Below are 16936 nucleotides of genomic sequence, written 5' to 3' on the forward strand. Positions count from 1 at the left end.
AGTGCATAACCTACCAGGTGGGTGTGGCATCAGTGCATAACCTACCAGGTGGGTGTGGCATCAGTGCATAATCTACAAGGTGGGTGTGGCATCAGTGCATAACCTACCAGGTGGGTGTGGCATCAGTGCATAACCTACCAGGTGGGTGTGGCATCAGTGCATAACCTACCAGGTGGTTGTGGCATCAGTGCATAACCTACCAGGTGGGTGTGGCATCAGTGCATAATCTACAAGGTGGGTGTGGCATCAGTGCATAACCTACCAGGTGGGTGTGGCATCAGTGCATAATCTACCAGGTGGGTGTGGCATCAGTGCATAACCTACCAGGTGGGTGTGGCATCAGTGCATAACCTACCAGGTGGTTGTGGCATCAGTGCATAACCTACCAGGTGGGTGTGGCATCAGTGCATAATCTACAAGGTGGGTGTGGCATCAGTGCATAACCTACCAGGTGGGTGTGGCATCAGTGCATAATCTACCAGGTGGGTGTGGCATCAGTGCATAACCTACCAGGTGGGTGTGGCATCAGTGCATAACCTACCAGGTGGGTGTGGCATCAGTGTATAACCTAGACAGGTGGGTGTGGCATCAGTGCATAACCAACCAGGTGTGTGTGGCATCAGTGTATAACCTAGACAGGTGGGTGTGGCATCAGTGTAGTATAAGCTAGCGTGGTAGAGGTGGCATCAGTGTAGTATAGGCTATCGAGGTGGAGGTGGGATCAGTGTATAACAGAACGAGGTGGAGACAGTATCAGTGTAGTATAAGCTAGCGAGGTAGAGGTGGCATCAGTGTAGTATAAGCTAGCGAGGTGCAGGTGGTATCAGTGTAGTATAAGCTAGCGAGGCGGAGATGGTATCAGTGTATAACAGAGCAAGATGGAGATGGTATCAGTGTAGTATAAGCTAGCGAAGTAGAGGTGACATCAGTGTAGTATAAGCTAGCGAGGTGGAGGTGGCATCAGTGTAGTATAAGCTAGCGAGGTGGAGGTGGCATCAGTGTAGTATAAGCTAGCGAGGTGGAGGTGGCATCAGTTTAGTATAAGCTAGCAAGGTGGAGGTGGCATCAGTTTAGTATAAGCTAGCGAGGTGGGGGTGGAATCAGTTTAGTATAAGCTAGCGAGGTGGAGGTGGCATCAGTTTAGTATAAGCTAGCGAGGTGGAGGTGGCATCAGTGTAGTATAAGCTAGCGAGGTGGAGGTGGCATCAGTGTAGTATAAGCTAGCGAGGTGGAGGTGGCATCAGTGTAGTATAAGCTAGCGAGGTGGAGGTGGCATCAGTTTAGTATAAGCTAGCAAGGTGGAGGTGGCATCAGTTTAGTATAAGCTAGCGAGGTGGGGGTGGAATCAGTTTAGTATAAGCTAGCGAGGTGGAGGTGGCATCAGTTTAGTATAAGCTAGCGAGGTGGAGGTGGCATCAGTGTAGTATAAGCTAGCGAGGTGGAGGTGGCATCAGTGTAGTATAAGCTAGCGAGGTGGAGGTGGCATCAGTGTAGTATAAGCTAGCGAGGTGGAGGTGGCATCAGTTTAGTATAAGCTAGCGAGGTGGAGGTGGCATCAGTTTAGTATAAGCTAGCGAGGTGGAGGTGGCATCAGTTTAGTATAAGCTAGCGAGGTGGAGGTAGTGGCTGCTAACTTTAGCACAGTGTCAGTCTGGTGGGAGAGAGAGCGAGCATCACTAGCACTCTCTCACTCTTGTCTCCTGTGTTACTCTCCTCACCATCAACGGTAGTGAAATACCTAGAAAACTGTGAATCATATTGAAAATACAGTGAGACATATACACAATGGCGAGACGTATACAAACAATATAGTGAGATCTGGAAACATGTTGAAATATTCATGGAATGTGTCTTAGATTTTGGAATAATAAGTTTAAAACCTATCGACTACGTAATCTTCTACACTCGCCACCAGTTAAGAAGTACTGAATCACTAAGATAAAAACCGCAGTAAACTCTCAGTGTACACTAGTCAAGAACTATGAAATATTTCTAACTTACTTTTTTACCATCAGAATCACGATACTGCTGAAGTATATAGGCTGCTTAATAAGGTTTAAAGCCTATCTACCGCATTTAGGTCATGAAGGCTCCTTTTAACGTTTTTATCTCCAGGCAAAAATATTCCAATACCTAAAGCAGTGGTAAAAGTAATGTATATATATATATATATATATATATATATATATATATATATATATATATATATATATATATATATATATATATATATATATATATATATATATATATATATATATATATACTGTTAAAACATAAATATCAGCGTTGTATTGCAATATAGAAATATGTTAAATTTAACTAATAATAATTTTCATTTCTAGACCAGTATAAGAATTAGAATAATTTTAATAGGAATATTATTATTAAAACTATTATTATTATTAATTCTTTTATTATATTTTATTATTTTTATTAAAATCTGAGTTAACATCTATTTTCTAATATCCTTTTTTTGTCCTTTTCTTTGTTAATAACATTTATAAATTATTTCTTCACTAACATTTAATTACTTTCCCATCACTTAAATATTGTCTGGTCATAAATATTGTCTGGTCATAAATATTGTCTGGTCATAAATATCTCTTAAAGTCACGACTCTATAGCCAGTTAAGTATCAAGTTCTGTTTTTTACTGGACTTAAAGGTAACTTTAATTGTATTTTGTGGTCATGTACATCAATCATCTTTCTTAGTCATCTCAGTACCCTGGGTAACGAAGACATGAGCTGTGATCACTAAGATTGTTCGTTGGGAGAGGTTTTAAATACAATCTGCAGTTGTCCTGGTTTTAAATACAATCTGCAGTTGTCCTGGTTTTAAATACAATCTGCAGTTGTCCTGGTTTTAAATACAATCTGCAGTTGTCCTGGTTTTAAATGCAATCTGCAGTTGTCCTGGTTTTAAATGCAATCTGCAGTTGTCCTGGTTTTAAATACAATCTGCAGTTGTCCTGGTTTTAAATACAATCTGCAGTTGTCCTGGTTTTAAATACAATCTGCAGTTGTCCTGGTTTTAAATACAACCTGCAGTTGTCCTGGTTTTAAATACAATCTGCAGTTGTCCTGGTTTTAAATACAATCTGCAGTTGTCCTGGTTTTAAATACAACCTGCAGTTGTCCTGGTTTTAAATACAACCTGCAGTTGTCCTGGTTCGACTCACTGCAGTTCTTGCAAGCGCCAAATACGTATTTATAATAGTTGTTTCCAGGACACATTCCACTGCTACGTTTATTGTGGTTCTTTTGAGTGTTTAGATACAGGTGGTGATAATCTGACAAGTGAGGAAACACAGGTGATTATCTGACAACAGGTGTGGCAGCCAATATCTCCACCTGTATCACTGACACCAGGTGCGATACTGGTAGATGTTGTCTGGGTATGTTGACTCGCGTCTTAAATATAGCTGGATCTGCATTCAGTGATTTGCAACTACTTAACAAAATAAACAAATATCTAAAATAAGTCTGGCAGCAGCGACACTGACAATTATGATCTGAGCAGCGAACTCCAGCAGACTCTCCCGCATCACCGAGCAGACTATATTAGCCAGTCTTGCGCTCCAGTGTTTCGCTTTGACTGCTATAATTCCATTATAAACCCTTCTGTTGTTTTCACGAACTCATAAACTGGTGCAGGACTCACATATATCTGTGTCGAGGAGCAACTATGTGTCTGAATTATCCATCATGACAGAGATATATGTGAGTCCTGCACCAGTTTATGAGTTCGTGAAAACAACAGAAGGGTTTATAATGGAATTATAGCAGTCAAAGTGAAACACTGTAGGGCAAGACTGGCTAATATAGTCTGCTCGGTGATGCAGTGACAGTGGAAGTGTCAATCAAATAAACCACATTCTTTCTTGATAATATCTTAACTCTGTGCAACTTGCCCGACACATTACCAGAGTCGTGCCAAGTATGGCACTGTTGTTCAGGAACAAGCACTGTCCTGGAACTTGTCATGCGAGTACTGTGGTCGGGATGACTCTCGTGGGGATCAGAACGTCACTGAGCATTATAGCAGTGCCAACTGGGGTAACTCTTTTGTTTCAAGAGTGTTGGTGTGTCGTATATGCTCTTGATGTCAAGAACAAATCAGGGTTATCCTAGAAGGAACTCTTGAAACTTGTAAGCTTATACTCACCCGAAATAAGCTTAGAGAGTTCCAGGAAGCTGGAACTGGGTTCAACAACTTTGGTCACAGGGTACGTGAACATGCCAAATGTTCCAAGGATCTGGTCCTCGTTGCTGTACACAAGTGTTGAAATTTTCAAGCCGATTGGATGAGGCATTCTCAAGTTATAAGCAAAATGAAATCGAAATGTTGGTGAAGAATATAAAAAAAATGGCCAGACTCTAAAAGTTCTCCTGTCTTGAATAGTTAATCTGTCCACTGCAAAAAAAAAAAAAAAAAAAAAATATTCGGGTAAATTAAATTCAACGATCAGCAACTTCTGTTACTTTTGTATGACTGAAAGTTATCAAAGTTTAATTTGGCGCTTCCTCATTCACAGAATATTTTTTATATGGAAGTAGTAAAATATAGCAGAATCGATTTATGAAAACAGAGCAGAACAACACACACAACCTGTACATAAGAGAATAAAACCAACTGCTACGTTACGGTCCGAATTGATTCATTAACTAGTCACACAGAAGCGCGAAGGGAAGGGAGACAGTGTATATATATATACATATATATATATATGTATATATGTATATATATATATTTATATATATATATATATATATATATATATATATATATATATATATATATATATATATATATATATATATATATATATATATATATATATATATATATATAAGAGAGGGTGACAGGGCTTGGAGAACGAGTGGAAGTAGAGGAAATGATAGTAGTAGTTTAATAGTGGCAGAGGTGGTAATAAAAATGGGGTAGTGATAGTGGAACAAGTCAGCGTTTTTTGTGTTAGTTATGAATTGTTCAAGTCATGGTATTGTGTTTTTTTATTCTTCACAACAGAGCAACGTTGGTGTTGCACCAGTGACACTAACTCAGACTTTTATGGTACCACTGCATCTTAGCAAAGTTCCTTTGACACCAATGAAACAAAGCAGGAGTTGATGTGGCATCAGTGTGGTATAGCAGGAGTAGATACAGCACCACTGTAACATAGGTGGGTTGATCTAGCACCAGTATAATATAGCAGAGGTTGATACAGCACCACTGTAACACAGGTGGGTTGATCTATCACCAATATAATATAGCAGAGGTTGATACAGCACCACTGTAACACAGGTGGGTTGATCTAGCACCAGTATAATATAGCAGAGGTTGATACAGCACCACTGTAACACAGGTGGTTTGATCTAGCACCAGTATAATATAGCAGAGGTTGATACAGCACCACTGTAACACAGGTAGGTTGATCTAGCACCAGTATAATATAGCAGAGGTTGATACAGTACCACTGTAACACAGGTAGGTTGATCTAGCACCAGTATAATATAGCAGAGGTTGATACAGTACCACTGTAACACAGGTAGGTTGATCTAGCACCAGTATAATATAGCAGAGGTTGATACAGTACCACTGTAACACAGGTAGGTTGATCTAGCACCAGTATAATATAGCAGAGGTTGATACAGCACCAATGTAACATAGGTGGGTTGATCTAGCACCAATGTTACATAGCAAGGGACTTCAATGCAAAAACTGTTGATTGATCTTAAATGAAAAATAAACGAATAAATAATGTTAAACGCCAAACTAATGTGGGTTATTCAGCGCAAGATTTTGTGGAGGTTCGATCCCCCGTCTGCTGAGCAACAGACAGACGTGCTTCCTATTTGCACTCGCCTACATATTCATTACTGATTGGTAAATAGAATAAGTCAATTGGCACTCGTGACGCGTAGCAAATTTCACTCTAATGCGAGCGAAACGTTACACTTTTATGTGGCACTGAGGAAACGTTACAGTCTTATGTGGCACTGAGGAAACATTGCAGAGGTTGATCCTACACACTTGAAACAAGTGTTGATCTAGTACTAGTGACAAGTGTCACTTGATAGAGGTGGCATTAGTGTCATTTCTGGGCTGCTAAGTCTGGCACTGTATCAGCATAGTAGAAGAGAAGTAAGTTTACGTCATAGTTTACGAGCCATTGAATGTACCAAACTAATGCAACAAAATTTAAAACCATTAAAAATTTTATCTAAAAAAAATAAAACACGAAGATTCTGAGCAAATATAATTTTTAATTTTCTCTTTGTGATTCTGAGACATCCTCTCTAGAGCACTTCTTGGTTACTTGTAGACTCTTTAAAACATTGACAATTACAGGACCTTTAATTTGGCCTGGTCTGGGACCAGGCCGGTGGGGGGGGGGAATGACCCCTGGAATTATCTTAACGTACATTGTCTGTGACCCAGTCACATTCTTTAACGTTTGAAGGAGACAGTCTTGGTAGTTCGTATCAGGACATGTATGTTGAGAGATTTCTTACATCGTGCAAGCTGACTGCAGAGATTCCTTGCTTGGTGCTAGCTAACTGCAGAGATTCCTTGCTTGGTGCAAGCTGACTGCAGAGATTCCTTGCTTGGTGCTAGCTAACTGCAGAGATTCCTTGCTTGGTGCAAGCTAACTGCAGAGATTCCTTGCTTGGTGCAAGCTGACTGCAGAGATTCCTTGCTTGGTGCAAGCTAACTGCAGAGATTCCTTGCTTGGTGCAAGCTGACTGCAGAGATTCCTTGCTTGGTGCAAGCTAACTGCAGAGATTCCTTGCTTGGTGCAAGCTGACTGCAGAGATTCCTTGCTTGGTGCAAGCTCACTGCAGAGAAATCTTGCTTGGTTCAAGCTGACTGCAGAGATTCCTTGCTTGGTGCTAGCTAACTGCAGAGATTCCTTGCTTGGTGCAAGCCGACTGCAGAGATTCTTTGCTTGGTGCAAGCTGACTGCAGAGATTCCTTGCTTGGTGCAAGCTGACTGCAGAGAATTCTTGCTTGGCGCAAGCTTACTGCAGAGATTCCTTCCTTGGTGCAAGCTGACTGCAGAGATTCCTTGCTTGGTTCAAGCTGACTGCAGAGATTCCTTGCTTTGTGCAAGCTGACTGCAGAGATTCCTTGCTTGGTACAAGCCGACTGCAGAGATTCATTGGTTGGTGCAAGCCGACTGCAGAGATTCCTTGCTTGGTGCAAGCTGACTGCAGAGATTCCTTGCTTGGTGCAAGCTGACTGCAGAGATTCCTTGCTTGGTGCAAGCTGATTGCAGAGATTCCTTGCTTGGTGCAAGCTGACTGCAGAGATTCCTTGCTTGGTACAAGCCGACTGCAGAGATTCATTGCTTGGTGCAAGCCGACTGCAGAGATTCCTTGCTTGGTGCAAGCTGTCTGCAGAGATTCCTTGCTTGGTGCAAGCTGACTGCAGAGATTCTTTGCTTGGTGCAAGCTGACTGCAGAGATTCCTTGCTTGGTGCAAGCTGATTGCAGAGATTCCTTGCTTAGTGCAATCTGACTGCAGAGATTCCTTGCTTGGTGCAAGCTGACTGCAGAGATTCCTTGTTTGGTGCAAGCTGATTGCAGAGATTCCTTGCTTGGTGCAAGCTGACTGCAGAGATTCCTTACTTGGTGCAAGCTGACTGCAGAGATTCCTTGCTTGGTGCAAGCTGATTGCAGAGATTCCTTGCTTAGTGCAATCTGACTGCAGAGATTCCTTGCTTGGTGCAAGCTGACTGCAGAGATTCCTTGCTTGGTGCCAGCTGTCTGCAGAGATTCCTTGCTTGGTGCAAGCTGACTGCAGAGATTCCTTGCTTGGTGCAAGCTGACTGCAGAGATTCCTTGCTTGGTGCAAGCTGACTGCAGAGATTCCTTGTTTGGTACTAGCTGACTGCAGAGACTCCTTGCTTGGTGCAAGCTGACTGCAGAAATTCCTTGCTTGGTGCAAGCTGACTGCAGAGATTCCTTGATTGGTGCAAGCTGACTGCAGAGATTCCTTGTTTGGTGCAAGCTAACTCCAGAGATTCCTTGCTTGGTGCAAGCTGACTGCAGAGATTCCTTGCTTGAAGCAAGCTGACTGCAGAGATTCCTTGTTTGGTGCAAGCTAACTCCAGAGATTCCTTGCTTGGTGCAAGCTGACTGCAGAGATTCCTTGCTTGAAGCAAGCTGACTGCAGAGATTCCTTGTTTGGTACTAGCTGACTGCAGAGACTCCTTGCTTGGTGCAAGCTGACTGCAGAAATTCCTTGCTTGGTGCAAGCTGACTGCAGAGATTCCTTGATTGGTGCAAGCTGACTGCAGAGATTCCTTGTTTGGTGCAAGCTAACTCCAGAGATTCCTTGCTTGGTGCAAGCTGACTGCAGAGATTCCTTGCTTGAAGCAAGCTGACTGCAGAGATTCCTTGCTTGGTGCAAGCTGACTGCAGAGATTCCTTGCTTGGTGCAAGCCGACTGCAGAGATTCCTTGCTTGGTGCTAGCTAACTGCAGAGATTCCTTGCTTGGTGCAAGCCGACTGCAGAGAATTCTTGCTTGGTGCAAGCTTATTGCAGAGATTCCTTCCTTGATGTAAGCTGACTGCAGAGATTCCTTGCATGGTGCAAGCTGACTGCAGAGATTCCTTGCTTGGCGCAAGCTGACTGCAGATATTCCTTGCTTGGTGCCAGCTGTCTGCAGAGATTCCTTGCTTGGTGCAAGCTGACTGCAGAGATTCCTTGCTTGGTGCAAGCTGACTGCAGAGATTCCTTGCTTGGTGCAAGCTGACTGCAGAGATTCCTTGTTTGGTACTAGCTGACTGCAGAGACTCCTTGCTTGGTGCAAGCTGACTGCAGAAATTCCTTGCTTGGTGCAAGCTGACTGCAGAGATTCCTTGATTGGTGCAAGCTGACTGCAGAGATTCCTTGTTTGGTGCAAGCTAACTGCAGAGATTCCTTGCTTGGTGCAAGCTGACTGCAGAGATTCCTTGCTTGAAGCAAGCTGACTGCAGAGATTCCTTGCTTGGTGCAAGCTGACTGCAGAGATTCCTTGCTTGGTGCAAGCCGACTGCAGAGATTCCTTGCTTGGTGCTAGCTAACTGCAGAGATTCCTTGCTTGGTGCAAGCCGACTGCAGAGAATTCTTGCTTGGTGCAAGCTTATTGCAGAGATTCCTTCCTTGATGTAAGCTGACTGCAGAGATTCCTTGCATGGTGCAAGCTGACTGCAGAGATTCCTTGCTTGGCGCAAGCTGACTGCAGATATTCCTTGCTTGGTGCAAGCTGACTGCAGAGATTCCTTGCTTGGTGTAAGCTGACTGCAGAGATTCCTTCCTTGGAGTAAGCTGACTGCAGAGTTTCCTTGCTTGGTGCAAGCTGACTGCAGAGGTTCCTTGCTTGGTGCAAGCTGACTGCAGAGATTCCTTGCTTGGTGCAGTCTGACTGCAGAGATTCCTTACTTGGTGCAAGCTGACTGCAGAGATTCCTTGCTTGGTGCTAGCTAACTGCAGAGATTCCTTGCTTGGTGCAAGCCGACTGCAGAGATTCCTTGCTAGGTGCAAGCCGACTGCAGAGATTCCTTGCTTGTTGCAAGCTGACTGCAGATATTCCTTGCTTGGTGCAAGCTGACTGCAGAGATTCCTTGCTTGGTGCAAGCTGACTGCAGAGATTTCTTGCTTGGTACTAGCTGACTGCAGAGATTCCTTGCTTGGTGCAAGCTAACTGCAGAGATTCCTTGCTTGGTGCAAGCTGACTGCAGAGATTCCTTGCTTGGTGCAATCTGACTGCAGAGATTCCTTGCTTGGTGCAAGCTGACTGCAGAGATTCCTTGTTTGGTCCAAGCTGGCTGCAGAGATTCCTTGCTTGGTGCAAGCTGACTGCAGAGATTCCTTGCTTGGTGCAATCTGACTGCAGAGATTCCTTGTTTGGTCCAAGCTGGCTGCAGAGATTCCTTGCTTGGTGCAAGCTGACTGCAGAGATTCCTTGCTTGGTGCAATCTGACTGCAGAGATTCCTTGCTTGGTGCAAGCTGATTGCAGAGATTCCTTGTTTGTTCCAAGCTGGCTGCAGAGATTCCTTGCTTGGTGCAAGCTGACTGCAGAGATTCCTTGCTTGGTGCAATCTGACTGCAGAGATTCCTTGCTTGGTGCAAGCTGATTGCAGAGATTCCTTGTTTGGTACTAGCTGACTGCAGAGACTCCTTGCTTGGTGCAAGCTGACTGCAGAAATTCCTTGCTTGGTGCAAGCTGACTGCAGAGATTCCTTGATTGGTGCAAGCTGACTGCAGAGATTCCTTGTTTGGTGCAAGCTAACTGCAGAGATTCCTTGCTTGGTGCAAGCTGACTGCAGAGATTCCTTGCTTGAAGCAAGCTGACTGCAGAGATTCCTTGCTTGGTGCAAGCTGACTGCAGAGATTCCTTGCTTGGTGCAAGCCGACTGCAGAGATTCCTTGCTTGGTGCTAGCTAACTGCAGAGATTCCTTGCTTGGTGCAAGCCGACTGCAGAGAATTCTTGCTTGGTGCAAGCTTATTGCAGAGATTCCTTCCTTGATGTAAGCTGACTGCAGAGATTCCTTGCATGGTGCAAGCTGACTGCAGAGATTCCTTGCTTGGCGCAAGCTGACTGCAGATATTCCTTGCTTGGTGCAAGCTGACTGCAGAGATTCCTTGCTTGGTGTAAGCTGACTGCAGAGATTCCTTCCTTGGAGTAAGCTGACTGCAGAGTTTCCTTGCTTGGTGCAAGCTGACTGCAGAGGTTCCTTGCTTGGTGCAAGCTGACTGCAGAGATTCCTTGCTTGGTGCAGTCTGACTGCAGAGATTCCTTACTTGGTGCAAGCTGACTGCAGAGATTCCTTGCTTGGTGCTAGCTAACTGCAGAGATTCCTTGCTTGGTGCAAGCCGACTGCAGAGATTCCTTGCTAGGTGCAAGCCGACTGCAGAGATTCCTTGCTTGTTGCAAGCTGACTGCAGATATTCCTTGCTTGGTGCAAGCTGACTGCAGAGATTCCTTGCTTGGTGCAAGCTGACTGCAGAGATTTCTTGCTTGGTACTAGCTGACTGCAGAGATTCCTTGCTTGGTGCAAGCTAACTGCAGAGATTCCTTGCTTGGTGCAAGCTGACTGCAGAGATTCCTTGCTTGGTGCAATCTGACTGCAGAGATTCCTTGCTTGGTGCAAGCTGACTGCAGAGATTCCTTGTTTGGTCCAAGCTGGCTGCAGAGATTCCTTGCTTGGTGCAAGCTGACTGCAGAGATTCCTTGCTTGGTGCAATCTGACTGCAGAGATTCCTTGTTTGGTCCAAGCTGGCTGCAGAGATTCCTTGCTTGGTGCAAGCTGACTGCAGAGATTCCTTGCTTGGTGCAATCTGACTGCAGAGATTCCTTGCTTGGTGCAAGCTGATTGCAGAGATTCCTTGTTTGGTCCAAGCTGGCTGCAGAGATTCCTTGCTTGGTGCAAGCTGACTGCAGAGATTCCTTGCTTGGTGCAATCTGACTGCAGAGATTCCTTGCTTGGTGCAAGCTCATTGCAGAGATTCCTTGTTTGGTCCAAGCTGGCTGCAGAGATTCCTTGCTTGGTGCAAGCTGACTGCAGAGATTCCTTGCTTGGTGCAATCTGACTGCAGAGATTCCTTGCTTGGTGCAAGCTGACTGCACAGATTCCTTGTTTGGTCCAAGCTGGCTGCAGAGATTCCTTGCTTGGTGCAAGCTGACTGCAGAGACTCCTTGTTTGGTACACGCTGACTGGAACCCACTTCCTCACGTTATACACCAATGATCTGATTGCTAAGCCCATCAACTTCGTTTAATTTAGCTAAATTGTATATATTAGCAATGTGCCGCTACCGCTAGGCACTGGGCTCATGCCTGGTAGATAAGGATAATCGTATTCGGCACTCAAAATCTTTCATCTTTTCAAATAGGAGTGAAGACACGCCCCATGTTACACCGAAGCTCTTGAGGATCTCTGGGAAGCTATTGGTCTACTTAAGAAGCTTCAGTGCAGTCAGCATTCCACGATCAGTGTATGTACAGACTCTCAAAGCTACTGAAGGTATGTGAGCATGATAATGGTTATGAGTACCGATGAGCTAATTAGTAAGACACATGTACGACAGTTAGGTGTCTTTCACATTGTTCCAGACTATGGAGCAGAACTCTTCTTCAGGCTGAGGGACTGACCTCCTCAAACCGAGTGTGATGAACTGATTGCATCGTCTTTACTTCTCTGTTGTTTCTGTTGCCTCATCTGTATTTGACTGAAGAAGCCTACTGTGTAGGCGAAACGTTTCGGAATGCAGATACCTGACTTGTACATGTAGTCAGAGAGCCTGGCAGACGTCCTCTCCAATAAAAGTCGCCTGCTGCCTTGTTCTTTGACGCCGTGAGAGGGTTCTTAATCCAAGGAGGTGGATCTTGCTTTAGTGAGCCGGTAGTATTCCTCTCCACATGTTATATAGAGCCTTTTGTATCTCTCTTCGTAGTCGTCTTCCATTCTCTTCCACTCGGAAACCAAGAATTTAACCCGACTTGTAACGTTCTCAGAGTTGATTAGAAATTTTCGCCATTTCAGCATGACATGACCTGGTACAATATTTCAGCATGACATGACCTGGTACAATATTTCAGCATGACATGACCTGGTACAATATTTCAGCATGACATTACCTGGTACAATATTTCAGCATGTCATGACCTGGTACAATATTCACTGAGTGGAACCTATCTTGCATCTCTCGGTAATTATGATACATATCTCTCAGTAGACGTCATTGCTGAGACTGTGAGCACCCTCGTGGAGAGCTAACATCAGAACCGCATAAAAACCATACCACGGGGGAAAGCAGAACCCGTGATCAGAGAGTCGTAAAATTCCAGATCGACGCGCTAGCCACTGGGTCAGCTGGCTACAATAAGATTCATCTAACTAGGTATCTGCTAGCTGTGTCTTGCCATCCCTTTCCAAGTTGTGGAACCATCCTCATTCCATCCATGATGTACGCTAAGCGTTCTACATCACTTTCTTCTAGACAGTTTCTCCGGCTTTCTTGTAAGTATTGTTTGGTTTAGCAAAATTAAAAAGGCACAATACCGTGACTAAAACAATACATAAATAACCCGCACATGGGAGACAAACTTGTGACATTTCGGTCAGATTCGGACCATTAACTAGTCACGCTTCTCTGTGAGAAATGGTAAGGTGATAGACAAAATGTGGAAAAAGACCCTTATGTACAGAAGTCACTAGTGGCTTGCTCAGTTAGGATTCAAGAAGCCACACGTGGTGAAACATTTCCTCTAAAAATGTCCTGAACTGTTCATAAATGTCTATTCCCAAATACTTCTCCGTTTCAGTGTCATTCGGGTGGGTTATTTGTGTATAATTTTGTCTTGCACAGAGATCTTTTGGTGTTTGAGAGTGCTGGAGCGTCTGGGAAGTGTAGTTGACTGCCCTGGACAATAAGAATCATGTAACCAAATTGGTTTCTGTCTGCACTCAAAATTACTTGTTTTTCTTGTACTTTGTTTCCAGTTGGCTTTTCCTAGAGGTGACAGAATGCTTTCAAATTCTGAGTCTTTGTTTTGTTATGGAATTGTTCTGTAAGTGACTATCTTCAAATATTCTCTGATGTCGTTCTGTTATGCTTCCTCACATCCCATAACTTGACAAGGTCGCAGTTTATATATATCTGGTAAGACCAAAATTCTAGTGGACACGTTGACCAACTCTGGTCGTGGCTTAATGGTTTTATCCAGCTCTTTTCCAAAAGATCTACGAAGGCTTCGTCATCATTCTCGTCCTTGATCCTGGGGAATTGCAGATCCGAATCATTTAGCAGCTGACAACTCTTTTGGTGTATTATTTCCCCTATCTACCTGAAGTATGAGCTCCTCCGCTCAGATGTCAGGTATTATCTACTGATAACTCCTGCTATAAAGGCTGAGTCATTGGTCCCACTGGGAGTTTAAATGTCCGAGATCATGAAATCTTCAGTTGTCTAGTTGACTGTCATTCAGCGAAAGGGAATTCTCTTTCCAAACTGCAATGAGAATCCGTCCCGGGAGGAGTGTGCGTATACATGGAGTGTTCGTGTGCATCTGCATGATCAGTGCCTTAAAATTCATATAGTTTACTTTAGCATAAGCAGAGCACAAGACAATGTTGGCACGAATGGAAGCAGACCAGCAAAATTTCGTCGATGTCCAAATGTTGAGAAACTTTCATTGACTTGTCCTGTAGCACTTCCTGGAATGTAGACTGTGAATCATTTTCACCGAGATTGCTGATGGAGACAAGAACTTCTTCCAGGTAGACTTGTTCTTGTGATTGGTTTCTAAACAAAGACGGAAGCTGTTCTACGTCAGTCTCATGCAAGTCTTATATAAGTAACGTGTGGAGTCTGGCTGCTCTGTTGTACGTGTGAAGCTGCCAGCAGTGACACTGCCTTTCTACACACACATGTCCCTGATTCCTAATTCTTGCACCCTCTTTCCACTGGTTAACAAGAGTGTATTTATAGCGTCGAGGACACACAAACAGATTGCATGAACGTTAATTGTAGGCATGTAGCCTATACTAGTACGCTGAGAGACAATAAGTGTCAGGGGCCCAACACTGTTCAACATCCTCCCATCACACATAAGGGGGATTACTAATAGACCCCTGACTGTCCTCAAGAAGGTGCTGGACAGGCACCTAAAGTCAGTACCTGACCAGCCTGGTTGTGGTTTTTGCGTTGGTTTGCGTGCGGAAAGCAGTAACAGCCTGGTTGATTACATCCTAATCCACCACGAGGCCTGCTCTCAGATCAAGCCGCGGGGATTTTGACTCCAAAAAACTTCTCCAGGAATACTCCATATTACAAAAAAAAGTAATTTTTAAGATGGTAGGTTTACTCATTTTGTAATAAAGAGTTCGGGATACATAATACACATTAAAATAAATTACTTTAATATTATATAAAAACACACACAATCTTTGGTCTAGAGGTATTTGAACTAATAAACATCTGGTAATATATACATATTACAATAATAAATTATAATTAACATTTAAAATTATAAATAATTCCTGACCCTACACAGGGTACAACTCTTGACACTACTGTGTCACTATATATATATATATATATATATATATATATATATATATATATATATATAATCTATGCTAAAATAATTAATTATGTAACATTTAAAATAATAAATTACAATCAACTGCGTTTCTCACGACACTTATCCGAGTTGTGACGCTCTTCCTCCACCGTGTCACTTGACACCCTTTTCTCCGTGTAATACACACTTTCGCAACCGTGTCACACTTGACACCCTTGTCTCTGCGTCACACTGCCCGCATAGCGTCTTTGTCGAGGCCAGTCACATGACACTATTCAATGTACACTACAACCAGGCCATCTTCAGTGTCACACGACACCCTTTTCTTCTCAGTGTTCCACTACGACCCTGTAGCATATCTCAGTGTTCCACTCCATCATACTTCCCTAAGTGTCACACTACGGTCCTGGCCCAGTTCAGTGTAACACTCCAACCTTTTCTTCATGTAATGTCCCACTAAACAGCTTCAGATGACTCCAGCCCACAGTTGACCAGCGCAGGCGGTGAGTCCGCAGACATCACCGGTAGTCCTGTAAATACTCTCTAAGGCCGGTAGAAGTACACCGTAAGATGGTCTGGTGAGTACTGTCTACCGCCTTCAAGACCAGTTGACACACCGTAAGGTGGTCCGATGCAGCACACACTATGCTGCAAGCTCACTGAATGCGGCCGTCAAATAACTGAGGCCAACAGACTCAGTAAGCTGCGGTGAGCGCTTCTTCTAAAATCAGTAGAAGCCAGTAGAATACTCTACTGCCAGTAGATGTGTACCATTAGGTGTTCAGGTACCTACTGCTTCTAAGGCCAGTAGATGTGTACCATTAGGTGTTCTGGTACCTACTGCTTAGATGCGTACCGTGAGGTATTCAGGTACTTAATGCTTACATGAGTACCGTGAGGTGCTCAGGTACATAATGCTGTAAGGCCGGCTCAGCAGTCCCCACAATGGGTTTCATGACGTACCCAGTGGTACTGCCGGCCGGCAGGTTAACTATTTAACCGCTAGTTTGGCAGGGGGCCGTAACACTCCAGGTATATTTAACAGCTTTTTACATCGCCACAATAGCGATGGTTGTCTCTCTAAGTTGCGGTAGCTGCAACAGTATCTGCACCTTAGTGAAAGACGGTAGTACGAACACCGGTAGCTGTCTACTGTACCTGACGGTAGCACGAGCACCGGTAGCTGTCTACTGTACCAGACGGTAGCACGAACACCAGTAGCTGTCTACTGTACCTGACGGTAGTACGAACACCGGTAGCTGTCTACTGTACCTGACGGTAGCACGAGCACCGGTAGCTGTCTACTGTACCTGACGGTAGCACGAGCACCGGAAGCTGTCTGTACCAGACGGTAGCACGAGCACCGGTAGCTGTCTACTGTACCAGACGGTAGCACGAACACCAGTAGCTGTCTACCGTACCTGACGGTAGTACGAACACCGGCAGCTGTCTACCGTACCTGACGGTAGTACGAACACTGGTAGCTGTCTACCGTACCTGACGGTAACACGAACACCGGTAGCTGTCTACCGAACCTGACGGTAGCACGAACACCGGTAGCTGTCTACTGTACCTGACGGTAGCACAAACACCGGTAGCGGTCTACTGTACTTGACGGTAGCACCAACACCGCTAGCTGTCTACCGTACCTGACGGTAACACGAACACCGGTAGCCGTCTACCGTACCTGACGGTAGCACGAACACCGGTAGATGTTTACTGTACCTGAGGGTACCACGAACACCGGTACCTGTCTACTGTACCTGACGGTAGCACGAACGCCGGTAGCGGTCTACCTTACCTGACGGTAGCACGAACACCGGTAGCTGTCCACTGTATCGGACGGTAGCACG

The 16936-nt window shown here is 44.3% G+C and overlaps 1 protein-coding gene across 7 annotated transcripts in view; it reads left to right on the plus strand.

Annotated features, from left to right (window-relative positions):
- Positions 1–1600: 1600 nt before the first annotated feature.
- The window catches only part of LOC128690175 (bestrophin-2a), a 172752-nt gene continuing 157416 nt past the window's right edge, over positions 1601–16936 (plus strand). For 2 of the 7 annotated variants that reach the window (XM_070090425.1, XM_070090431.1), the window contains exon 1: positions 1601–1726. The gene's annotated coding sequence lies outside the window, so the exon portion shown is untranslated. Of the gene's footprint in view, positions 1727–11901; positions 12022–12733; positions 13018–16936 lie in introns of those variants that run through there. The other 5 variants (XM_070090427.1, XM_070090432.1, XM_070090426.1 and 2 more) reach the window with 5 other exon arrangements.

The sequence above is a fragment of the Cherax quadricarinatus genome, chromosome 32, assembly GCF_038502225.1.
Source record: "Cherax quadricarinatus isolate ZL_2023a chromosome 32, ASM3850222v1, whole genome shotgun sequence".
Lineage (NCBI taxonomy): Eukaryota > Metazoa > Arthropoda > Malacostraca > Decapoda > Parastacidae > Cherax > Cherax quadricarinatus.